The sequence below is a fragment of the Pseudophryne corroboree genome, unplaced genomic scaffold (genome assembly GCF_028390025.1).
Source record: "Pseudophryne corroboree isolate aPseCor3 unplaced genomic scaffold, aPseCor3.hap2 scaffold_918, whole genome shotgun sequence".
Lineage (NCBI taxonomy): Eukaryota > Metazoa > Chordata > Amphibia > Anura > Myobatrachidae > Pseudophryne > Pseudophryne corroboree.
This window is the reverse complement of record NW_026970498.1, coordinates 86,368-112,186: the sequence shown is the minus strand read 5'-3', so window position 1 is coordinate 112,186 and position 25,819 is coordinate 86,368. Positions and strand designations below refer to the sequence as shown.

Here is a 25,819-nt window from a genome sequence, read left to right as displayed (position 1 = left end):
GTTTAATCACTCAATTGGATTTTTTTTGCCAGCATATTTCTTTTTCTCTGCAACCCACTGCTAAATTGTGCTTCCTATCTGTTTTTATAAAATCACTGAATCAAATCTAACTCTGATTACATCAGAGAAGGCCAGGTACCCTACACCATAACAGGGGGTTTGAAATTTTGACTTGTCTACTTAAAGATCACCAAAATCTGATAACAAGGTCAATTACGTCCCTGGGTGGGATTGAACCACCAACCTTTTGGTTAGTAGCCAGACACACTAACCGATTGCGCCACAGAGACACTTTGTAAAAAGTACATCCTGACAAAGGCTAATAAGCATACATCTAGAACGTTTCCTAGAAAAACTTTAAAAAGTCAATAATCTGGAGAGTTTTTGTAAGATGTTTCTCCCATCAACCAACGAAGAAACACATTGGTACTTTCCCATGATGAGTGAGTGCTTCAGGATCTCTTGCACTTACATGTGCAGCAGAGTACTGCAATGGAAGCATGCTGGGCCCATAACCCAGAGGTAGGCAGATTGAAACTATCCTTTGCTATATGCATTTTTTTTTGTTAATTTAAGTAATCAAAACTGGGATTGATATTTTTGCTCTTTTATTTTTACTTAAAGTACAATAACTTTTACCATTTTAATTTGTTTTAATAGTATATTGACAGTATAGTTTTCTTTCAAAAATCCACTTAATTTTCTTTACCCTATTATTAAAATGGTAATTGACAAAAACAAACTACATTGTCACCAGAAGAGCAATACAAAATGTACAAGTGATATATTAAAATCATCTTTCCAGCTTGAATTTCAATGATGCATTGGGGCAACGATTTTGTGAGAAACATTTTCACCCTTAAATAAAGATTTTCTTAATTCCTTACCTGTGTGCTAATTAGATATCACCTTGTTTTCACATTAAACAGACTTCCACATGAGAAAGCAGCAAGGATGCAGTGGCGTTAATGTTTCCTGGTGTCAACCTGTATTATTTCAGTAGACATTGAAATGAGGATGCATCTTGCTGCCTTTCCAATGAAGCAAGTTTAATTTAGTAATAGGTTAAAAACCATCCATACAAAGGTGTTAATCAGAGACTTGGCTTTGTGGACACTTTTCAGAGAACAAATTTGTTAGCATAAAAATAAAGCCATAAAATTAAGAGCTGTTTAATCACTCAATTGGATTTTTTTTGCCAGCATATTTCTTTTTCTCTGCAACCCACTGCTAAATTGTGCTTCCTAGCTGTTTTTTATAAAATCACTGAATCAAATCTAACTCTGATTACATCAGAGAAGGCCAGGTACCCTACAACATAAAAGGGGGTTTGAAATTTTGACTTGTCTACTTAAAGATCACCAAAACCTGATCACAAGGTCAATTATGTCCCTGGGTGGGATTGAACCACCAACCTTTTGGTTAGTAGCCAAACACACTAACTGATTGCACCACAGAGACACTTTGCAAAAGTGGATACTGACAAAGGCTAATAAGCATTCATCTAGAACGTTTCCTAGAAAAACTTTAAAAAGTCAATAATCTGGAGAGTTTTTGTAAGATGTTTCTTAGATCAACCAACGAAGAAACACATTGGTACTTTCCCATGATGAGTGAGTGCTTCAGGATCTCTTGCACTTACATGTGCAGCAGAGTACTGCAATGGAAGCATGCTGGGCCCATAACCCAGAGGTAGGCAGATTAAAACTATCCTCTGCTATATGCATTTTTTTTTTATTAAAGTAATCCAAAACTGGGATTGATATTTTAGCTCTTTTATTTTTACTTAAAGTACAATAACTTTTACCATTTTAATTTGTTTTAATAGTGTATTGACAGTATAGTTTTCTTAAAAAAATCCACTTAATTTTCTTTACCCTATTATTAAAAGGGTAATTGACAAAAACAAACTACATTGTCACCAGAAGAGCAATACAAAATGTACAAGTGATATATTAAAATCATCTTTCCAGCTTGAATTTCAATGATGCATTGGGGCAACGATTTTGTGAGAAACATCTTCACCCTTAAATAAAGATTTTCTTAATTCCTTACCTGTGTGCTAATTAGATATCACCTTGTTTTCACATTAAACAGACTTCTACATGAGAAAGCAGCAAGGATGCAGTGGCGTTAATGTTTCCTGGTGTCAACCTGTATTATTTCAGTAGACATTGAAATGAGGATGCATCTTGCTGCCTTTCCAATGAAGCAAGTTTAATTTAGTTATAGGTGAAAAACCATCCCTACAAAGGTGTTAATCAGAGACTTGGCTTTGTGGACACTTTTAGAGAACAAATTTGTTAGCATAAAAATAAAGGCAGAAAATGAAGAGCTGTTTAATCACTCAATTGGATTTTTCTGCCAGCATATTTTTTTTCTCTGCAATCCATTGCTAAATTGTGCTTCCTAGCTGTTTTTTATAAAATCACTGAATCAAATCTAACTCTGATTACATCAGAGAAGGCCAGGTACCCTACACCATAAAATGGGGTTTGAAATTTTGACTTGTCTACTTAAAGATCACCAAAACCTGATCACAAGGTCAATTATGTCCCTGGGTGGGATTGAACCACCAACCTTTTGGTTAGTAGCCAGACACACTAACCGATTGCGCCACAGAGACACTTTGCAAAAATTACATACTGACAAAGGCTAATAAGCATTCATCTAGAACGTTTCCTAGAAAAACTTTAAAAAGTCAATAATCTGGAGAGTTTTTGTAAGAATTTTCTTAAATCAACCAACGAAGAAACACATTGGTACTTTCCCATGATGAGTGAGTGCTTCAGGATCTCTTGCACTTACATATGCAGCAGAGTACTGCAATGGAAGCATGCTGGGCCCATTACCCAGAGGTAGGCAGATTGAAACTATCCTCTGCTATATGCATTTTTTTTGTTAATTAAAGTAATCCAAAACTGGGATTGATATGTTAGCTATTTTATGTTTACTTAAAGTACAATAACTTTTACCATTTTAATTTGTTTTAATAGTATATTGACAGTATTGTTTTCTTTCAAAAATCCACTTAATTTTCTTTACCCTATTATTAAAATGGTAATTGACAAAAACAAACTACATTGTCACCAGAAGAGCAATACAAAATGTACAAGTGATATATTAAAATCATCTTTCCAGCTTGAATTTCAATGATGCATTGGGGCAACGATTTTGTGAGAAACATCTTCACCCTTAAATAAAGATTTTCTTAATTCCTTACCTGTGTGCTAATTAGATATCACCTTGTTTTCACATTAAACAGACTTCCACATGAGAAAGCAGCAAGGATGCATTGGCGTTAATGTTTCCTGGTGTCAACCTGTATTATTTCAGTAGACATTGAAATGAGGATGCATCTTGCTGCCTTTCCAATGAAGCAAGTTTAATTTAGTAATAGGTGAAAAACCATCCTTACATAGGTGTTCATCAGAGACTTGGCTTTGTGGACACTTTTCAGAGAACAAATTTGTTAGCATAAAAATAAAGCCAGAAAATGAAGAGCTGTTTAATCACTCAATTGGATTTTTCTGCCAGCATATTTTTTTTCTCTACAACCGACTGCTAAATTGTGCTTCCTAGCTGTTTTTTATAAAATCACTTAATCAAATCTAACTCTGATTACATCAGAGAAGGCCAGGTACCCTACATCATAACAGGGGGTTTGAAATTTTGACTTGTCCACTTAAAGATCACCAAAACCTGGTCACAAGGTCACTTACATCCCTGGGTGGGATTGAACCACCAACCTTTTGGTTAGTAGCCAAACACACTAACTGATTGCACCACAGAGACACTTTGCAAAAGTGGATACTGACAAAGGCTAATAAGCATTCATCTAAAACGTTTCCTAGAAAAACTTTAAAAAGTCAGTAATCTGGAGAGTTTTTGTAAGATGTTTCTTCCATCCACCAACGAAGAAACACATTGGTACTTTCCCATGATGAGTGAGTGCTTCAGGATCTCTTGCACTTACATGTGCAGCAGAGTACTGCAATGGAAGCATGCTGGGCCCATAACCCAGAGGTAGGCAGATTAAAACTATCCTCTGCTATATGCATTTTTTTTGTTAATTAAAGTAATCCAATACTGGGATTGATATTTTTGCTCTTTTATTTTTCATTAAAGTACAATAACTTTTACCATTTTAATTTGTTTTAATAGTATATTGAAAGTATTGTTTTCTTTTAAAAAGCCACTTAATTTTCTTTACCCTATTATTAAAATGGTAATTGACAAAAACAAACTACATTGTCACCAGAAGAGCAATACAAAATGTACAAGTGATATATTAAAATCATCTTTCCAGCTTGAATTTCAATGATGCATTGGGGCAACGATTTTGTGAGAAACATCTTCACCCTTAAATAAAGATTTTCTTAATTCCTTACCTGTGTGCTAATTAGATATCACCTTGTTTTCACATTAAACAGACTTCCACATGAGAAATCAGCAAGGATGCAGTGGCATTAATGTTTCCTGGTATCAACCCGTATTATTTCAGTAGACATTGAAATGAGGATGCATCTTGCTGCCTTTCCAATGAAGCAAGTTTAATTTAGTAATAGGTGAAAAACCATCCCTACAAAGGTGTTAATCAGAGACTTGGCTTTGTCGACACTTTTCAGAGAACAAATTTGTTAGCATAAAAATAAAGCCAGAAAATTAAGAGCTGTTTAATCACTCAATTGGATTTTTTTGCCAGCATATTTCTTTTTCTCTGCAACTCACTGCTAAATTGTGCTTCCTAGCTGTTTTTATAAAATCACTGAATCAAATCTAACTCTGATTACATCAGAGAAGGCCAGGTACTCTACACCATAAGAGGGGGTTTGAAATTTTGACTTGTCTACTTAAAGATCACCAAAATCTGATAACAAGGTCAATTATGTCCCTGGGTGGGATTAAACCACCAACCTTTTGGTTAGTAGCCAAACACACTAACTGATTGCACCACAGAGACACTTTGCAAAAGTGGATACTGACAAAGGCTAATAAGCATTCATCTAGAACGTTTCCTAGAAAAACTTTAAAAAGTCAATAATCTGGAGAGTTTTTGTAAGATGTTTCTTAGATCAACCAACGAAGAAACACATTGGTACTTTCCCATGATGAGTGAGTGCTTCAGGATCTCTTGCACTTACATGTGCAGCAGAGTACTGCAATGGAAGCATGCTGGGCCCATAACCCAGAGGTAGGCAGATTAAAACTATCCTCTGCTATATGCATTTTTTTTTATTAAAGTAATCCAAAACTGGGATTGATATTTTAGCTCTTTTATTTTTACTTAAAGTACAATAACTTTTACCATTTTAATTTGTTTTAATAGTGTATTGACAGTATAGTTTTCTTTAAAAAATCCACTTAATTTTCTTTACCCTATTATTAAAAGGGTAATTGACAAAAACAAACTACATTGTCACCAGAAGAGCAATACAAAATGTACAAGTGATATATTAAAATCATCTTTCCAGCTTGAATTTCAATGATGCATTGGGGCAACGATTTTGTGAGAAACATCTTCACCCTTAAATAAAGATTTTCTTAATTCCTTACCTGTGTGCTAATTAGATATCACCTTGTTTTCACATTAAACAGACTTCTACATGAGAAAGCAGCAAGGATGCAGTGGCGTTTTATGTTTCCTGGTGTCAACCTGTATTATTTCAGTAGACATTGAAATGAGGATGCATCTTGCTGCCTTTCCAATGAAGCAAGTTTAATTTAGTTATAGGTGAAAAACCATCCCTACAAAGGTGTTAATCAGAGACTTGGCTTTGTGGACACTTTTAGAGAACAAATTTGTTAGCATAAAAATAAAGGCAGAAAATGAAGAGCTGTTTAATCACTCAATTGGATTTTTCTGCCAGCATATTTTTTTTCTCTGCAACCCATTGCTAAATTGTGCTTCCTAGCTGTTTTTTTATAAAATCACTGAATCAAATCTAACTCTGATTACATCAGAGAAGGCCAGGTACCCTACACCATAAAATGGGGTTTGAAATTTTGACTTGTCTACTTAAAGATCACCAAAACCTGATCACAAGGTCAATTATGTCCCTGCGTGGGATTGAACCACCAACTTTTTGGTTAGTAGCCAGACACACTAACCGATTGCGCCACAGAGACACTTTGCAAAAAGTACATCCTGACAAAGGCTAATAAGCATTCATCTAGAACGTTTCCTAGAAAAACTTTAAAAAGTCAATAATCTGGAGAGTTTTTGTAAGAATTTTCTTAAATCAACCAACGAAGAAACACATTGGTACTTTCCCATGATGAGTGAGTGCTTCAGGATCTCTTGCACTTACATGTGCAGCAGAGTACTGCAATGGAAGCATGCTGGGCCCATTACCCAGAGGTAGGCAGATTGAAACTATCCTCTGCTATATGCATTTTTTTTGTTAATTAAAGTAATCCAAAACTGGGATTGATATGTTAGCTATTTTATGTTTACTTAAAGTACAATAACTTTTACCATTTTAATTTGTTTTAATAGTATATTGACAGTATTGTTTTCTTTCAAAAATCCACTTAATTTTCTTTACCCTATTATTAAAATGGTAATTGACAAAAACAAACTACATTGTCACCAGAAGAGCAATACAAAATGTACAAGTGATATATTAAAATCATCTTTCCAGCTTGAATTTCAATGATGCATTGGGGCAACGATTTTGTGAGAAACATCTTCACCCTTAAATAAAGATTTTCTGAATTCCTTACCTGTGTGCTAATTAGATATCACCTTGTTTTCACATTAAACAGACTTCTACTTGAGAAAGCAGCAAGGATGCAGTGGCGTTAATGTTTCCAGGTGTCAACCTGTATTATTTCAGTAGAAATTGAAATGAGGATGCATCTTGCTGCCTTTCCAATGAAGCAAGTTTAATTTAGTAATAGGTGAAAAAACATCCTTACATAGGTGTTCATCAGAGACTTGGCTTTGTGGACACTTTTCAGAGAACAAATTTGTTAGCATAAAAATAAAGCCAGAAAATGAAGAGCTGTTTAATCACTCAATTGGATTTTTCTGCCAGCATATTTTTTTTCTCTGCAACCCACTGCTAAATTGTGCTTCCTAGCTGTTTTTTATAAAATCACTTAATCAAATCTAACTCTGATTACATCAGAGAAGGCCAGGTACCCTACATCATAAGAGGGGGTTTGAAATTTTGACTTGTCCACTTAAAGATCACCAAAACCTGATCACAAGGTCACTTACATCCCTGGGTGGGATTGAACCACCAACCTTTCGGTTAGTAGCCAAACACAATAACTGATTGCACCACAGAGACACTTTGCAAAAGTGGATACTGACAAAGGCTAATAAGCATTCATCTAAAACGTTTCCTAGAAAAACTTTAAAAAGTCAGTAATCTGGAGAGTTTTTGTAAGATGTTTCTTCCATCCACCAACGAAGAAACACATTGGTACTTTCCCATGATGAGTGAGTGCTTCAGGATCTCTTGCACTTACATGTGCAGCAGAGTACTGCAATGGAAGCATGCTGGGCCCATAACCCAGAGGTAGGCAGATTAAAACTATCCTCTGCTATATGCATTTTTTTTTGTTAATTAAAGTAATCCAAAACTGGGATTGATATTTTTGCTCTTTTATTTTTCATTAAAGTACAATAACTTTTACCATTTTAATTTGTTTTAATAGTATATTGAAAGTATTGTTTTCTTTTAAAAAGCCACTTAATTTTCTTTACCCTATTATTAAAATGGTAATTGACAAAAACAAACTACATTGTCACCAGAAGAGCAATACAAAATGTACAAGTGATATATTAAAATCATCTTTCCAGCTTGAATTTCAATGATGCATTGGGGCAACGATTTTGTGAGAAACATCTTCACCCTTAAATAAAGATTTTCTTAATTCCTTACCTGTGTGCTAATTAGATATCACCTTGTTTTCACATTAAACAGACTTCCACATGAGAAATCAGCAAGGATGCAGTGGCATTAATGTTTCCTGGTATCAACCCGTATTATTTCAGTAGACATTGAAATGAGGATGCATCTTGCTGCCTTTCCAATGAAGCAAGTTTAATTTAGTAATAGGTGAAAAACCATCCCTACAAAGGTGTTAATCAGAGACTTGGCTTTGTCGACACTTTTCAGAGAACAAATTTGTTAGCATAAAAATAAAGCCAGAAAATTAAGAGCTGTTTAATCACTCAATTGGATTTTTTTGCCAGCATATTTCTTTTTCTCTGCAACTCACTGCTAAATTGTGCTTCCTAGCTGTTTTTATAAAATCACTGAATCAAATCTAACTCTGATTACATCAGAGAAGGCCAGGTACCCTACACCATAAGAGGGGGTTTGAAATTTTGACTTGTCTACTTAAAGATCACCAAAATCTGATAACAAGGTCAATTACGTCCCTGGGTGGGATTGAACCACCAACCTTTTGGTTTATAGCCGTACACACTAACTGATTGCGCCACAGAGACACTTTGCAAAAGTACATACTGACCAAGGCTAATAAGCATTCATCTAAAACGTTTCCTAGAAAAACTTTAAAAAGTCAATAATCTGGAGAGTTTTTGTAAGATGTTTCTTCCATCCACCAACGAAGAAACACATTGGTACTTTCCCATGATGAGTGAGTGCTTCAGGATCTCTTGCACTTACATGTGCAGCAGAGTACTGCAATGGAAGCATGCTGGGCCCATAACCCAGAGGTAGGCAGATTAAAACTATCCTCTGCTATATGCATTTTTTTTGTTAATTAAAGTAATCCAAAACTGGGATTGATATTTTTGCTCTTTTATTTTTCATTAAAGTACAATAACTTTTACCATTTTAATTTGTTTTAATAGTATATTGAAAGTATTGTTTTCTTTTAAAAATCCACTTAATTTTCTTTACCCTATTATTAAAATGGTAATTGACAAAAACAAACTACATTGTCACCAGAAGAGCAATACAAAATGTACAAGTGATATATTAAAATCATCTTTCCAGCTTGAATTTCAATGATGCATTGGGGCAACGATTTTGTGAGAAACATTTTCACCCTTAAATAAAGATTTTCTTAATTCCTTACCTGTGTGCTAATTAGATATCACCTTGTTTTCACATTAAACAGACTTCCACATGAGAAAGCAGCAAGGATGCAGTGGCGTTAATGTTTCCTGGTGTCAACCTGTATTATTTCAGTAGACATTGAAATGAGGATGCATCTTGCTGCCTTTCCAATGAAGCAAGTTTAATTTTATAATAGGTGAAAAACCATCCTTACAAAGGTGTTAATCAGAGACTTGGCTTTGTGGACACTTTTCAGAGAACAAATTTGTTAGCATAAAAATAAAGCCAGCAAATTAAGAGCTGTTTAATCACTCAATTGGATTTTTTTTGCCAGCATATTTCTTTTTCTCTGCAACCCACTGCTAAATTGTGCTTCCTAGCTGTTTTTATAAAATCACTGAATCAAATCTAACTCTGATTACATCAGAGAAGGCCAGGTACCCTACACCAGAACAGGGCGTTTGAAATTTTGACTTGTCTACTTAAAGATCACCAAAATCTGATAACAAGGTCAATTACGTCCCTGGGTGGGATTGAACCACCAACCTTTTGGTTAATAGCCGTGCACACTAACTGATTGCGCCACAGAGACACTTTGCAAAAGTCCATACTGACAAAGGCTAATAAGCATTCATCTAAAACGTTTCCTAGAAAAACTTTAAAAAGTCAATAATCTGGAGAGTTTTTGTAAAATGTTTCTTCCATCAACCAACGAAGAAACACATTGGTACTTTCCCATGATGAGTGAGTGCTTCAGGATCTCTTGCACTTACATGTGCAGCAGAGTACAGCAATGTAGATGATGGCCTAACAGGAGGCTTTAAAATTTTCTTTCTAGTGTCCTTCGTTTGGGAGAAAAATGCAAAGGTACAAGACAGCTTTTCCTTGCCAATATCTCTCTTTTGCAAAGAGCTGCGCATTGGAAAATTCAGGGCTATGCCGTGTAAATGATGGCCTAACAGGAGGCTTTAAAATTTTCTTTCTAGTGTCCTTCGTTTGCGAGAAAAATGCAAAGGTACAAGACAGCTTTTCCTTGCCAATATCTCTCTTTTGCAAAGAGCTACGCATTGGAAAATTCAGGGCTATACCGTGTAGATATTAGAGATGAGCGGGTTCGGTTTCTCTGAATCCGAACCCGCACGAACTTCATGTTTTTTTTCACGGGTCCGAGCGACTCGGATCTTCCCGCCTTGCTCGGTTAACCCGAGCGCGCCCGAACGTCATCATGACGCTGTCGGATTCTCGCGAGACTCGGATTCTATATAAGGAGCCGCGCGTCGCCGCCATTTTCACACGTGCATTGAGATTGATAGGGAGAGGACGTGGCTGGCGTCCTCTCCATTTAGATTAGAAGAGAGAGAGAGATTGACCTGATTTACTGGAGCTTAGGAGTACTGTAGAACTGTAGAGAGTGCAGAGTTTTCTAGTGACTGACCACAGTGAACACCAGACAGTGCAGTTTTATTTAATATATCCGTTCTCTGCCTGAAAAAAACGATACACAGTGACTCAGTCACATACCATATCTGTGTGCACTGCTCAGCCCAGTGTGCTGCATCATCTATGTATATATCTGACTGTGCTCAGCTCACACATCTTATAATTGTGGGGGAGACTGGGGAGCACTGCAGTGCCAGTTATAGGTTATAGCAGGAGCCAGGAGTACATATTATTATTAAAATTAAACAGTGCACACTTTTGCTGCAGGAGTGCCACTGCCAGTGTGACTGACCAGTGACCTGACCACACTGACCACCAGTATAGTTAGTAGTATAGTATACTATATTGTGATTGCCTGAAAAAGTTAAACACTCGTATCTGACTGTGCTCAGCTCACACATCTTATAATTGTGGGGGAGACTGGGGAGCACTGCAGTGCCAGTTATAGGTTATAGCAGGAGCCAGGAGTACATATTATTATTAAAATTAAACAGTGCACACTTTTGCTGCAGGAGTGCCACTGCCAGTGTGACTGACCAGTGACCACCTGACCACACTGACCACCAGTATAGTTAGTAGTATAGAATACTATATTGTGATTGCCTGAAAAAGTTAAACACTCGTCGTGTGACTTCACTTGTGTGGTGTTTTTTTTTTTATTCTATAAAAAACTCATTCTGCTGACAGACAGTGTCCAGCAGGTCCGTCATTATATAATATATACCTGTCCGGCTGCAGTAGTGATATATATATATTTTTTATATAATTATTTATCATCCAGTCGCAGCAGACACAGTACGGTAGTTCACGGCTGTAGCTACCTCTGTGTCGGCACTCGGCAGTCCGTCCATAATTGTATACCACCTACCCGTGGTTTTTTTTTCTTTCTTCTTTATACATACATACTACTACTACATCTCTTTATCAACCAGTCTATATTAGCAGCAGACACAGTACAGTACGGTAGTCCACGGCTGTAGCTACCTCTGTGTCGGCACTGGGCAGTCCGTCCATAATTGTATACCACCTACCCGTGGTTTTTTTTTCTTTCTTCTTTATACATACATACTACTACTACATCTCTTTATCAACCAGTCTATATTAGCAGCAGACACAGTACAGTACGGTAGTCCACGGCTGTAGCTACCTCAGTGTCGGCACTGGGCAGTCCGTCCATAATTGTATACCACCTACCCGTGGTTTTTTTTTCTTTCTTCTTTATATTATACATACATACTACTACTACTACATCTCTTTATCAACCAGTCTATATTAGCAGCAGACACAGTACAGTACGGTAGTCCACGGCTGTAGCTACCTCTGTGTCGGCACTGGGCAGTCCGTCCATAATTGTATACCACCTACCCATGGTTTTTTTTTCTTTCTTCTTTATACATACATACTACTACTACATCTCTTTATCAACCAGTCTATATTAGCAGCAGACACAGTACAGTACGGTAGTCCACGGCTGTAGCTACCTCTGTGTCGGCACTGGGCAGTCCGTCCATAATTGTATACCACCTACCCGTGGTTTTTTTTTCTTTCTTCTTTATACATACATACTACTACTACATTTCTTTATCAACCAGTCTATATTAGCAGCAGACACAGTACAGTACGGTAGTCCACGGCTGTAGCTACCTCTGTGTCGGCACTCGGCAGTCCGTCCATAATTGTATACCACCTACCCGTGTTTTTTTTTTCTTTCTTCTTTATACATACATACTACTACTACATCTCTTTATCAACCAGTCTATATTAGCAGCAGACACAGTACAGTACGGTAGTCCACGGCTGTAGCTACCTCTGTGTCGGCACTGGGCAGTCCGTCCATAATTGTATACCACCTACCCATGGTTTTTTTTTCTTTCTTCTTTATACATACATACTACTACTACATCTCTTTATCAACCAGTCTATATTAGCAGCAGACACAGTACAGTACGGTAGTCCACGGCTGTAGCTACCTCTGTGTCGGCACTCGGCAGTCCGTCCATAATTGTATACCACCTACCCGTGGTTTTTTTTTCTTTCTTCTTTATACATACATACTACTACTACATCTCTTTATCAACCAGTCTATATTAGCAGCAGACACAGTACAGTACGGTAGTCCACGGCTGTAGCTACCTCTGTGTCGGCACTGGGCAGTCCGTCCATAATTGTATACCACCTACCCGTGGTTTTTTTTTCTTTCTTCTTTATACATACATACTACTACTACATCTCTTTATCAACCAGTCTATATTAGCAGCAGACACAGTACAGTACGGTAGTCCACGGCTGTAGCTACCTCTGTGTTCGCACTCGGCAGTCCGTCCATAATTGTATACCACCTACCCGTGGTTTTTTTTTCTTTCTTCTTTATACATACATACTACTACTACATCTCTTTATCAACCAGTCTATATTAGCAGCAGACACAGTACAGTACGGTAGTCCACGGCTGTAGCTACCTCTGTGTCGGCACTCGGCAGTCCATCCATAATTGTATACTAGTATCCATCCATCTCCATTGTTTACCTGAGGTGCCTTTTAGTTGTGCCTATTAAAATATGGAGAACAAAAATGTTGAGGTTCCAAAATTAGGGAAAGATCAAGATCCACTTCCACCTCGTGCTGAAGCTGCTGCCACTAGTCATGGCCGAGACGATGAAATGCCAGCAACGTCGTCTGCCAAGGCCGATGCCCAATGTCATAGTACAGAGCATGTCAAATCCAAAACACCAAATATCAGTAAAAAAAGGACTCCAAAACCTAAAATAAAATTGTCGGAGGAGAAGCGTAAACTTGCCAATATGCCATTTACCACACGGAGTGGCAAGGAACGGCTGAGGCCCTGGCCTATGTTCATGGCTAGTGGTTCAGCTTCACATGAGGATGGAGGCACTCAGCCTCTCGCTAGAAAAATGAAAAGACTCAAGCTGGCAAAAGCAGTAGCACCGCAAAGAACTGTGCGTTCTTCGAAATCCCAAATCCACAAGGAGAGTCCAATTGTGTCGGTTGCGATGCCTGACCTTCCCAACACTGGACGTGAAGAGCATGCGCCTTCCACCATTTGCACGCCCCCTGCAAGTGCTGGAAGGAGCACCCGCAGTCCAGTTCCTGATAGTCAGATTGAAGATGTCAGTGTTGAAGTACACCAGGATGAGGAGGATATGGGTGTTGCTGGCGCTGGGGAGGAAATTGACCAGGAGGATTCTGATGGTGAGGTGGTTTGTTTAAGTCAGGCACCCGGGGAGACACCTGTTGTCCGTGGGAGGAATAGGGCCGTTGACATGCCTGGTGAAAATACCAAAAAAATCAGCTCTTCGGTGTGGAAGTATTTCACCAGAAATGCGGACAACAGGTGTCAAGCCGTGTGTTCCCTTTGTCAAGCTGTAATAAGTAGGGGTAAGGACGTTAACCACCTCGGAACATCCTCCCTTATACGTCACCTGCAGCGCATTCATAATAAGTCAGTGACAAGTTCAAAAACTTGGGCCGACAGCGGAAGCAGTCCACTGACCAGTAAATCCCTTCCTCTTGTAACCAAGCTCACACAAACCACCCCACCAACTCCCTCAGTGTCAATTTCCTCCTTCCCCAGGAATGCCAATAGTCCTGCAGGCCATGTCACTGGCAATTCTGACGAGTCCTCTCCTGCCTGGGATTCCTCCGATGCATCCTTGCGTGTAACGCCTACTGCTGCTGGCGCTGCTGTTGTTGCTGCTGGGAGTCGATGGTCATCCCAGAGGGGAAGTCGTAAGCCCACTTGTACTACTTCCAGTAAGCAATTGACTGTCCAACAGTCCTTTGCGAGGAAGATGAAATATCACAGCAGTCATCCTGTTGCAAAGCGGATAACTGAGTCCTTGACAACTATGTTGGTGTTAGACGTGCGTCCGGTATCCGCCGTTAGTTCACAGGGAACTAGACAATTTATTGAGGCAGTGTGCCCCCGTTACCAAATACCATCTAGGTTCCACTTCTGTAGGCAGGCGATACCGAGAATGTACACGGACGTCAGAAAAAGACTCACCTGTGTCCTAAAAAATGCAGTTGTACCCAATGTCCACTTAACCACGGACATGTGGACAAGTGGAGCAGGGCAGGGTCAGGACTATATGACTGTGACAGCCCACTGGGTAGGTGTATGGACTCCCGCCGCAAGAACAGCAGCGGCGGCACCAGTAGCAGCATCTCGCAAATGCCAACTCTTTCCTAGGCAGGCTACGCTTTGTATCACCGCTTTCCAGAATACGCACACAGCTGAAAACCTCTTACGGCAACTGAGGAAGATCATCGCAGAATGGCTTACCCCAATTGGACTCTCCTGTGGATTTGTGGCATCGGACAACGCCAGCAATATTGTGTGTGCATTAAATATGGGCAAATTCCAGCACGTCCCATGTTTTGCACATACCTTGAATTTGGTGGTGCAGAATTTTTTAAAAAACGACAGGGGCGTGCAAGAGATGCTGTCGGTGGCCAGAAAAATTGCGGGACACTTTCGGCGTACAGGCACCACGTACAGAAGACTGGAGCACCACCAAAAACTACTGAACCTGCCCTGCCATCATCTGAAGCAAGAAGTGGTAACGAGGTGGAATTCAACCCTCTATATGCTTCAGAGGTTGGAGGAGCAGCAAAAGGCCATTCAAGCCTATACAATTGAGCACGATATAGGAGGTGGAATGCACCTGTCTCAAGTGCAGTGGAGAATGATTTCAACGTTGTGCAAGGTTCTGATGCCCTTTGAACTTGCCACACGTGAAGTCAGTTCAGACACTGCCAGCCTGAGTCAGGTCATTCCCCTCATCAGGCTTTTGCAGAAGAAGCTGGAGACATTGAAGAAGGAGCTAAAAGGGAGCGATTCCGCTAGGCATGTGGGACTTGTGGATGCAGCCCTTAATTCGCTTAACAAGGATTCACGGGTGGTCAATCTGTTGAAATCAGAGCACTACATTTTGGCCACCGTGCTCGATCCTAGATTTAAAACCTACCTTGGCTCTCTCTTTCCGGCAGACACAAGTCTGCTGGGGTGCAAAGACCTGCTGGTGACAAAATTGTCAAGTCAAGCGGAACGCGACCTGTCAACATCTCCTCCTTCACATTCTCCCGCAACTGGGGGTGCGAGGAAAAGGCTCAGAATTCCGAGCCCACCCGCTGGCGGTGATGCAGGGCAGTCTGGAGCGACTGCTGATGCTGACATCTGGTCCGGACTGAAGGACCTGACAACGATTACGGACATGTCGTCTACTGTCACTGCATATGATTCTCTCAACATTGAAAGAATGGTGGAGGATTATATGAGTGACCGCATCCAAGTAGGCACGTCACACAGTCCGTACTTATACTGGCAGGAAAAAGAGGCAATTTGGAGGCCCTTGCACAAACTGGCTTTATTCTACCTAAGTTGCCCTCCCACAAGTGTGTACTCCGAAAGAGTGTTTAGTGCCGCCGCTCACCTTGTCAGCAATCGGCGTACGAGGTTACATCCAGAAAATGTGGAGAAGATGATGTTCATTAAAATGAATTATAATCAATTCCTCCGCGGAGACATTGACCAGCAGCAATTGCCTCCACAAAGTACACAGGGAGCTGAGATGGTGGATTCCAGTGGGGACGAATTGATAATCTGTGAGGAGGGGGATGTACACGGTGATATATCGGAGGATGATGATGAGGTGGACATCTTGCCTCTGTAGAGCCAGTTTGTGCAAGGAGAGATTAATTGCTTCTTTTTTGGTGGGGGTCCAAACCAACCCGTCATATCAGTCACAGTCGTGTGGCAGACCCTGTCACTGAAATGATGGGTTGGTTAAAGTGTGCATGTCCTGTTTATACAACATAAGGGTGGGTGGGAGGGCCCAAGGACAATTCCATCTTGCACCTCTTTTTTCTTTTATTTTTCTTTGCGTCATGTGCTGTTTGGGGAGGGTTTTTTGGAAGGGACATCCTGCGTGACACTGCAGTGCCACTCCTAGATGGGCCCGGTGTTTGTGTCGGCCACTAGGGTCGCTAATCTTACTCACACAGCTACCTCATTGCGCCTCTTTTTTTCTTTGCGTCATGTGCTGTTTGGGGAGGGTTTTATGGAAGGGACATCCTGCGTGACACTGCAGTGCCACTCCTAGATGGGCCAGGTGTTTGTGTCGGGCACTTGGGTCGCTGAGCTTAGTCACACAGCTACCTCATTGCACCTCTTTTTTTCTTTGCGTCATGTGCTGTTTGGGGAGTGTTTTTTGGAAGGGCCATCCTGCGTGACACTGCAGTGCCACTCCTAGAAGGGCCAGGTGTTTGTGTCGGCCACTAGGGTCGCTTAGCTTAGTCATCCAGCGACCTCGGTGCAAATTTTAGGACTAAAAATAATATTGTGAGGTGTGAGGTATTCAGAATAGACTGAAAATGAGTGGAAATTATGGTCTTTGAGGTTAATAATAATATGGGATCAAAATGACCCCCAAATTCTATGATTTAAGCTGTTTTTTAGGGTTTTTTGAAAAAAACACCCGAATCCAAAACACACCCGAATCCGACAAAAAAAATTCGGTGAGGTTTTGCCAAAACGCGGTCGAACCCAAAACACGGCCGCGGAACCGAACCCAAAACCAAAACACAAAACCCGAAAAATTTCAGGCGCTCATCTCTAGTATATATAGCACTAACAGGAGGCTTTAAAATTTTCATTCTAGTGTCCTTCGTTTGGGAGAAAAATCCAATGGTACAAGACAGCTTTTCCTTGCCAATATCTCTCTTTTGCAAAGAGCTGCGCATTGGAAAATTCAGGGCTATGCCGTGTAGATGATGGCCTAACAGGAGGCTTTAAAATTTTCTTTCTAGTGTCCTTCGTTTGGGAGAAAAATGCAAAGGTACAAGACAGCTTTTCCTTGCCAATATCTCTCTTTTGCAAAGAGCTGCGCATTGGAAAATTCAGGGCTATGCCGTGTAGATGATGGCCTAACAGGAGGCTTTAAAATTTTCTTTCTAGTGTCCTTCGTTTGCGAGAAAAATGCAAAGGTACAAGACAGCTTTTCCTTGCCAATATCTCTCTTTTGCAAAGAGCTGCGCATTGGAAAATTCAGGGCTATGCCGTGTAGATGATGGCCTAACAGGAGGCTTTAAAATTTTCTTTCTAGTGTCCTTCGTTTGGGAGAAAAATGCAAAGGTACAAGACAGGTTTTCCTTGCCAATATCTCTCTTTTGCAAAGAGCTGCGCATTGGAAAATTCAGGGCTATGCCGTGTAGATGATGGCCTAACAGGAGGCTTTAAAATTTTCTTTCTAGTGTCCTTCGTTTGGGAGAAAAATGCAAAGGTACAAGACAGCTTTTCCTTGCCAATATCTCTCTTTTGCAAAGAGCTGCGCATTGGAAAATTCAGGGCTATGCCGTGTAGATGATGGCCTAACAGGAGGCTTTAAAATTTTCTTTCTAGTGTCCTTCGTTTGGGAGAAAAATGCAAAGGTACAAGACAGCTTTTCCTTGCCAATATCTCTCTTTTGCAAAGAGCTGCGCATTGGAAAATTCAGGGCTATGCCGTGTAGATGATGGCCTAACAGGAGGCTTTAAAATTTTCTTTCTAGTGTCCTTCGTTTGCGAGAAAAATGCAAAGGTACAAGACAGCTTTTCCTTGCCAATATCTCTCTTTTGCAAAGAGCTGCGCATTGGAAAATTCAGGGCTATGCCGTGTAGATGATGGCCTAACAGGAGGCTTTAAAATTTTCTTTCTAGTGTCCTTCGTTTGGGAGAAAAATGCAAAGGTACAAGACAGGTTTTCCTTGCCAATATCTCTCTTTTGCAAAGAGCTGCGCATTGGAAAATTCAGGGCTATGCCGTGTAGATGATGGCCTAACAGGAGGCTTTAAAATTTTCTTTCTAGTGTCCTTCGTTTGGGAGAAAAATGCAAAGGTACAAGACAGCTTTTCCTTGCCAATATCTCTCTTTTGCAAAGAGCTGCGCATTGGAAAATTCAGGGCTATGCCGTGTAGATGATGGCCTAACAGGAGGCTTTAAAATTTTCTTTCTAGTGTCCTTCGTTTGGGAGAAAAATGCAAAGGTACAAGACAGCTTTTCCTTGCCAATATCTCTCTTTTGCAAAGAGCTGCGCATTGGAAAATTCAGGGCTATGCCGTGTAGATGATGGCCTAACAGGAGGCTTTAAAATTTTCTTTCTAGTGTCCTTCGTTTGGGAGAAAAATGCAAAGGTACAAGACAGCTTTTCCTTGCCAATATCTCTCTTTTGCAAAGAGCTGCGCATTGGAAAATTCAGGGCTATGCCGTGTAGATGATGGCCTAACAGGAGGCTTTAAAATTTTCTTTCTAGTGTCCTTCGTTTGCGAGAAAAATGCAAAGGTACAAGACAGCTTTTCCTTGCCAATATCTCTCTTTTGCAAAGAGCTACGCATTGGAAAATTCAGGGCTATACCGTGTAGATATAGCACTAACAGGAGGCTTTAAAATTTTCATTCTAGTGTCCTTCGTTTGGGAGAAAAATCCAATGGTACAAGACAGCTTTTCCTTGCCAATATCTCTCTTTTGCAAAGAGCTGCGCATTGGAAAATTCAGGGCTATGCCGTGTAGATGATGGCCTAACAGGAGGCTTTAAAATTTTCTTTCTAGTGTCCTTCGTTTGGGAGAAAAATGCAAAGGTACAAGACAGCTTTTCCTTGCCAATATCTCTCTTTTGCAAAGAGCTGCGCATTGGAAAATTCAGGGCTATGCCGTGTAGATGATGGCCTAACAGGAGGCTTTAAAATTTTCTTTCTAGTGTCCTTCGTTTGGGAGAAAAATGCAAAGGTACAAGACAGCTTTTCCTTGCCAATATCTCTCTTTTGCAAAGAGCTGCGCATTGGAAAATTCAGGGCTATGCCGTGTAGATGATGGCCTAACAGGAGGCTTTAAAATTTTCTTTCTAGTGTCCTTCGTTTGCGAGAAAAATGCAAAGGTACAAGACAGCTTTTCCTTGCCAATATCTCTCTTTTGCAAAGAGCTACGCTTTGGAAAATTCAGGGCTATACCGTGTAGATATAGCACTAACAGGAGGCTTTAAAATTTTCATTCTAGTGTCCTTCGTTTGGGAGAAAAATCCAATGGTACAAGACAGCTTTTCCGTGCCAATATCTCTCTTTTGCAAAGAGCTGCACATTGGAAAATTCAGGGCTATGCCGTGTAGATGATGGCCTAACAGGAGGCTTTAAAATTTTCTTTCTAGTGTCCTTCGTTTGGGAGAAAAATGCAAAGGTACAAGACAGCTTTTCCTTGCCAATATCTCTCTTTTGCAAAGAGCTGCGCATTGGAAAATTCAGGGCTATGCCGTGTAGATGATGGCCTAACAGGAGGCTTTAAAATTTTCTTTCTAGTGTCCTTCGTTTGGGAGAAAAATGCAAAGGTACAAGACAGCTTTTCCTTGCCAATATCTCTCTTTTGCAAAGAGCTGCGCATTGGAAAATTCAGGGCTATGCCGTGTAGATGATGGCCTAACAGGAGGCTTTAAAATTTTCTTTCTAGTGTCCTTCGTTTGGGAGAAAAATGCAAAGGTACAAGACAGGTTTTCCTTGCCAATATCTCTCTTTTGCAAAGAGCTGCGCATTGGAAAATTCAGGGCTATGCCGTGTAGATGATGGCCTAACAGGAGGCTTTAAAATTTTCTTTCTAGTGTCCTTCGTTTGCGAGAAAAATGCAAAGGTACAAGACAGCTTTTCCTTGCCAATATCTCTCTTTTGCAAAGAGCTACGCATTGGAAAATTCAGGGCTATACCGTGTAGATATAGCACTAACAGGAGGCTTTAAAATTTTCATTCTAGTGTCCTTCGTTTGGGAGAAAAATCCAATGGTACAAGACAGCTTTTCCTTGCCAATATCTCTCTTTTGCAAAGAGCTGCGCATTGGAAAATTCAGGGCTATGCCGTGTAGATGATGGCCTAACAGGAGGCTTTAAAATTTTCTTTCTAGTGTCCTTCGTTTGGGAGAAAAATGCAAAGGTACAAGTCAGCTTTTCCTTGCCAATATCTCTCTTTTGCAAAGAGCTGCGCATTGCAAAATTCAGGGCTATGCCGTGTAGATGATGGCCTAACAGGAGGCTTTAAAATTTTCTTTCTAGTGTCCTTCGTTTGGGAGAAAAATGCAAAGGTACAAGACAGCTTTTCCTTGCCAATATCTCTCTTTTGCAAAGAGCTGCGCATTGGAAAATTCAGGGCTATGCCGTGTAGATGATGGCCTAACAGGAGGCTTTAAAATTTTCTTTCTAGTGTCCTTCGTTTGGGAGAAAAATGCAAAGGTACAAGACAGCTTTTCCTTGCCAATATCTCTCTTTTGCAAAGAGCTGCGCATTGGAAAATTCAGGGCTATGCCGTGTAGATGATGGCCTAACAGGAGGCTTTAAAATTTTCTTTCTAGTGTCCTTCGTTTGGGAGAAAAATGCAAAGGTACAAGACAGCTTTTCCTTGCCAATATCTCTCTTTTGCAAAGAGCTGCGCATTGGAAAATTCAGGGCTATGCCGTGTAGATGATGGCCTAACAGGAGGCTTTAAAATTTTCTTTCTAGTGTCCTTCGTTTGGGAGAAAAATGCAAAGGTACAAGACAGCTTTTCCTTGCCAATATCTCTCTTTTGCAAAGAGCTGCGCATTGGAAAATTCAGGGCTATGCCGTGTAGATGATGGCCTAACAGGAGGCTTTAAAATTTTCTTTCTAGTGTCCTTCGTTTGCGAGAAAAATGCAAAGGTACAAGACAGCTTTTCCTTGCCAATATCTCTCTTTTGCAAAGAGCTACGCATTGGAAAATTCAGGGCTATACCGTGTAGATATAGCACTAACAGGAGGCTTTAAAATTTTCATTCTAGTGTCCTTCGTTTGGAAGAAAAATCCAATGGTACAAGACAGCTTTTCCTTGCCAATATCTCTCTTTTGCAAAGAGCTGCGCATTGGAAAATTCAGGGCTATGCCGTGTAGATGATGGCCTAACAGGAGGCTTTAAAATTTTCTTTCTAGTGTCCTTCGTTTGGGAGAAAAATGCAAAGGTACAAGACAGCTTTTCCTTGCCAATATCTCTCTTTTGCAAAGAGCTGCGCATTGGAAAATTCAGGGCTATGCCGTGTAGATGATGGCCTAACAGGAGGCTTTAAAATTTTCTTTCTAGTGTCCTTCGTTTGGGAGAAAAATGCAAAGGTACAAGACAGCTTTTCCTTGCCAATATCTCTCATTTGCAAAGAGCTGCGCATTGCAAAATTCAGGGCTATGCCGTGTAGATGATGGCCTAACAGGAGGCTTTAAAATTTTCTTTCTAGTGTCCTTCGTTTGGGAGAAAAATGCAAAGGTACAAGACAGCTTTTCCTTGCCAATATCTCTCTTTTGCAAAGAGCTGCGCATTGGAAAATTCAGGGCTATGCCGTGTAGATGATGGCCTAACAGGAGGCTTTAAAATTTTCTTTCTAGTGTCCTTCGTTTGGGAGAAAAATGCAAAGGTACAAGACAGCTTTTCCTTGCCAATATCTCTCTTTTGCAAAGAGCTGCGCATTGGAAAATTCAGGGCTATGCCGTGTAGATGATGGCCTAACAGGAGGCTTTAAAATTTTCTTTCTAGTGTCCTTCGTTTGGGAGAAAAATGCAAAGGTACAAGACAGCTTTTCCTTGCCAATATCTCTCTTTTGCAAAGAGCTGCGCATTGGAAAATTCAGGGCTATGCCGTGTAGATGATGGCCTAACAGGAGGCTTTAAAATTTTCTTTCTAGTGTCCTTCGTTTGAGAGAAAAATGCAAAGGTACAAGACAGCTTTTCCTTGCCAATATCTCTCTTTTGCAAAGAGCTGCGCATTGGAAAATTCAGGGCTATGCCGTGTAGATGATGGCCTAACAGGAGGCTTTAAAATTTTCTTTCTAGTGTCCTTCGTTTGGGAGAAAAATGCAAAGGTACAAGACAGCTTTTCCTTGCCAATATCTCTCTTTTGCAAAGAGCTGCGCATTGGAAAATTCAGGGCTATGCCGTGTAGATGATGGCCTAAAAGGAGGCTTTAAAATTTTCTTTCTAGTGTCCTTCGTTTGCGAGAAAATTGCAAAGGTACAAGACAGCTTTTCCTTGCCAATATCTCTCTTTTGCAAAGAGCTGCGCATTGGAAAATTCAGGGCTATGCCGTGTAGATGATGGCCTAACAGGAGGCTTTAAAATTTTCTTTCTAGTGTCCTTCGTTTGGGAGAAAAATGCAAAGGTACAAGACAGCTTTTCCTTGCCAATATCTCTCTTTTGCAAAGAGCTGCGCATTGGAAAATTCAGGGCTATGCCGTGTAGATGATGGCCTAACAGGAGGCTTTAAAATTTTCTTTCTAGTGTCCTTCGTTTGGGAGAAAAATGCAAAGGTACAAGACAGCTTTTCCTTGCCAATATCTCTCTTTTGCAAAGAGCTGCGCATTGGAAAATTCAGGGCTATGCCGTGTAGATGATGGCCTAACAGGAGGCTTTAAAATTTTCTTTCTAGTGTCCTTCGTTTGGGAGAAAAATGCAAAGCTACAAGACAGCTTTTCCTTGCCAATATCTCTCTTTTGCAAAGAGCTGCGTATTGGAAAATTCAGGGCTATGCCGTGTAGATGATGGCCTAACAGGAGGCTTTAAAATTTTCTTTCTAGTGTCCTTCGTTTGGGAGAAAAATGCAAAGGTACAAGACAGCTTTTCCTTGCCAATATCTCTCTTTTGCAAAGAGCTGCGCATTGGAAAATTCAGGGCTATGCCGTGTAGATGATGGCCTAACAGGAGGCTTTAAAATTTTCTTTCTAGTGTCCTTCGTTTGGGAGAAAAATGCAAAGGTACAAGACAGCTTTTCCTTGCCAATATCTCTCTTTTGCAAAGAGCTGCGCAATGGAAAATTCAGGGCTATGCCGTGTAGATGGTGGCCTAACAGGAGGCTTTAAAATTTTCTTTCTAGTGTCCTTCGTTTGCGAGAAAAATGCAAAGGTACAAGACAGCTTTTTCTTGCCAATATCTCTCTTTTGCAAAGAGCTGCGCATTGGAAAATTCAGGGCTATGCCGTGTAGATGATGGCCTAACAGGAGGCTATAAAATTTTCTTTCTAGTGTCCTTCGTTTGGGAGAAAAATGCAAAGGTACAAGACAGCTTTTCCTTGCCAATATCTCTCTTTTGCAAAGAGCTGAGCATTGGAAAATTCAGGGCTATGCCGTGTAGATGATGGCCTAACAGGAGGCTTTAAAATTTTCTTTCTAGTGTCCTTCGTTTGGGAGAAAAATGCAAAGGTACAAGACAGCTTTTCCTTGCCAATATCTCTCTTTTGCAAAGAGCTGCGCATTGGAAAATTCAGGGCTATGCCGTGTAGATGATGGCCTAACAGGAGGCTTTAAAATTTTCTTTCTAGTGTCCTTCGTTTGCGAGAAAAATGCAAAGGTACAAGACAGCTTTTCCTTGCCAATATCTCTCTTTTGCAAAGAGCTACGCATTGGAAAATTCAGGGCTATACCGTGTAGATATAGCACTAACAGGAGGCTTTAAAATTTTCATTCTAGTGTCCTTCGTTTGGAAGAAAAATCCAATGGTACAAGACAGCTTTTCCTTGCCAATATCTCTCTTTTGCAAAGAGCTGCGCATTGGAAAATTCAGGGCTATGCCGTGTAGATGATGGCTTAACAGGAGGCTTTAAAATTTTCTTTCTAGTGTCCTTCGTTTGGGAGAAAAATGCAAAGGTACAAGACAGCTTTTCCTTGCCAATATCTCTCTTTTGCAAAGAGCTGCGCATTGGAAAATTCAGGGCTATGCCGTGTAGATGATGGCCTAACAGGAGGCTTTAAAATTTTCTTTCTAGTGTCCTTCGTTTGGGAGAAAAATGCAAAGGTACAAGACAGCTTTTCCTTGCCAATATCTCTCTTTTGCAAAGAGCTGCGCATTGGAAAATTCAGGGCTATACCGTGTAGATGATGGCCTAACAGGAGGCTTTAAAATTTTCTTTCTAGTGTCCTTCGTTTGGGAGAAAAATGCAAAGGTACAAGACAGCTTTTCCTTGCCAATATCTCTCTTTTGCAAAGAGCTGCGCATTGGAAAATTCAGGGCTATGCCGTGTAGATGATGGCCTAACAGGAGGCTTTAAAATTTTCTTTCTAGTGTCCTTCGTTTGGGAGAAAAATGCAAAGGTACAAGACAGCTTTTCCTTGCCAATATCTCTCTTTTGCAAAGAGCTGCGCATTGCAAAATTCAGGGCTATGCCGTGTAGATGATGGCCTAACAGGAGGCTTTAAAATTTTCTTTCTAGTGTCCTTCGTTTGGGAGAAAAATGCAAAGGTACAAGACAGCTTTTCCTTGCCAATATCTCTCTTTTGCAAAGAGCTGCGCATTGGAAAATTCAGGGCTATGCCGTGTAGATGATGGCCTAACAGGAGGCTTTAAAATTTTCTTTCTAGTGTCCTTCGTTTGGGAGAAAAATGCAAAGGTACAAGACAGCTTTTCCTTGCCAATATCTCTCTTTTGCAAAGAGCTGCGCATTGGAAAATTCAGGGCTATGCCGTGTAGATGATGGCCTAACAGGAGGCTTTAAAATTTTCTTTCTAGTGTCCTTCGTTTGAGAGAAAAATGCAAAGGTACAAGACAGCTTTTCCTTGCCAATATCTCTCTTTTGCAAAGAGCTGCGCATTGCAAAATTCAGGGCTATGCCGTGTAGATGATGGCCTAACAGGAGGCTTTAAAATTTTCTTTCTAGTGTCCTTCGTTTGGGAGAAAAATGCAAAGGTACAAGACAGCTTTTCCTTGCCAATATCTCTCTTTTGCAAAGAGCTGCGCATTGGAAAATTCAGGGCTATGCCGTGTAGATGATGGCCTAACAGGAGGCTTTAAAATTTTCTTTCTAGTGTCCTTCGTTTGAGAGAAAAATGCAAAGGTACAAGACAGCTTTTCCTTGCCAATATCTCTCTTTTGCAAAGAGCTGCGCATTGGAAAATTCAGGGCTATGCCGTGTAGATGATGGCCTAACAGGAGGCTTTAAAATTTTCTTTCTAGTGTCCTTTGTTTGCGAGAAAAATGCAAAGGTACAAGACAGCTTTTCCTTGCCAATATCTCTCTTTTGCAAAGAGCTGCGCATTGGAAAATTCAGGGCTATGCCGTGTAGATGATGGCCTAACAGGAGGCTTTAAAATTTTCTTTCTAGTGTCCTTCGTTTGAGAGAAAAATGCAAAGGTACAAGACAGCTTTTCCTTGCCAATATCTCTCTTTTGCAAAGAGCTGCGCATTGCAAAATTCAGGGCTACGCCGTGTAGATGATGGCCTAACAGGAGGCTTTAAAATTTTCTTTCTAGTGTCCTTTGTTTGCGAGAAAAATGCAAAGGTACAAGACAGCTTTTCCTTGCCAATATCTCTCTTTTGCAAA

The 25,819-nt window shown here is 40.3% G+C and overlaps 3 non-coding genes across 3 annotated transcripts; all 3 read right to left on the bottom strand.

The window, feature by feature from the left end:
• Positions 1–216: 216 nt before the first annotated feature.
• On the bottom strand, positions 217–290 carry TRNAS-ACU (transfer RNA serine (anticodon ACU)). The gene has a single exon. It is a non-coding gene; the product is annotated as a tRNA-Ser (tRNA).
• Positions 291–1,387: 1,097 nt separating this feature from the next.
• TRNAS-ACU (transfer RNA serine (anticodon ACU)) lies at positions 1,388–1,461 on the bottom strand. The gene has a single exon. It is a non-coding gene; the product is annotated as a tRNA-Ser (tRNA).
• Positions 1,462–2,552: 1,091 nt separating this feature from the next.
• TRNAS-ACU (transfer RNA serine (anticodon ACU)) lies at positions 2,553–2,626 on the bottom strand. Its single transcript has one exon. It is a non-coding gene; the product is annotated as a tRNA-Ser (tRNA).
• Positions 2,627–25,819: the final 23,193 nt, after the last annotated feature.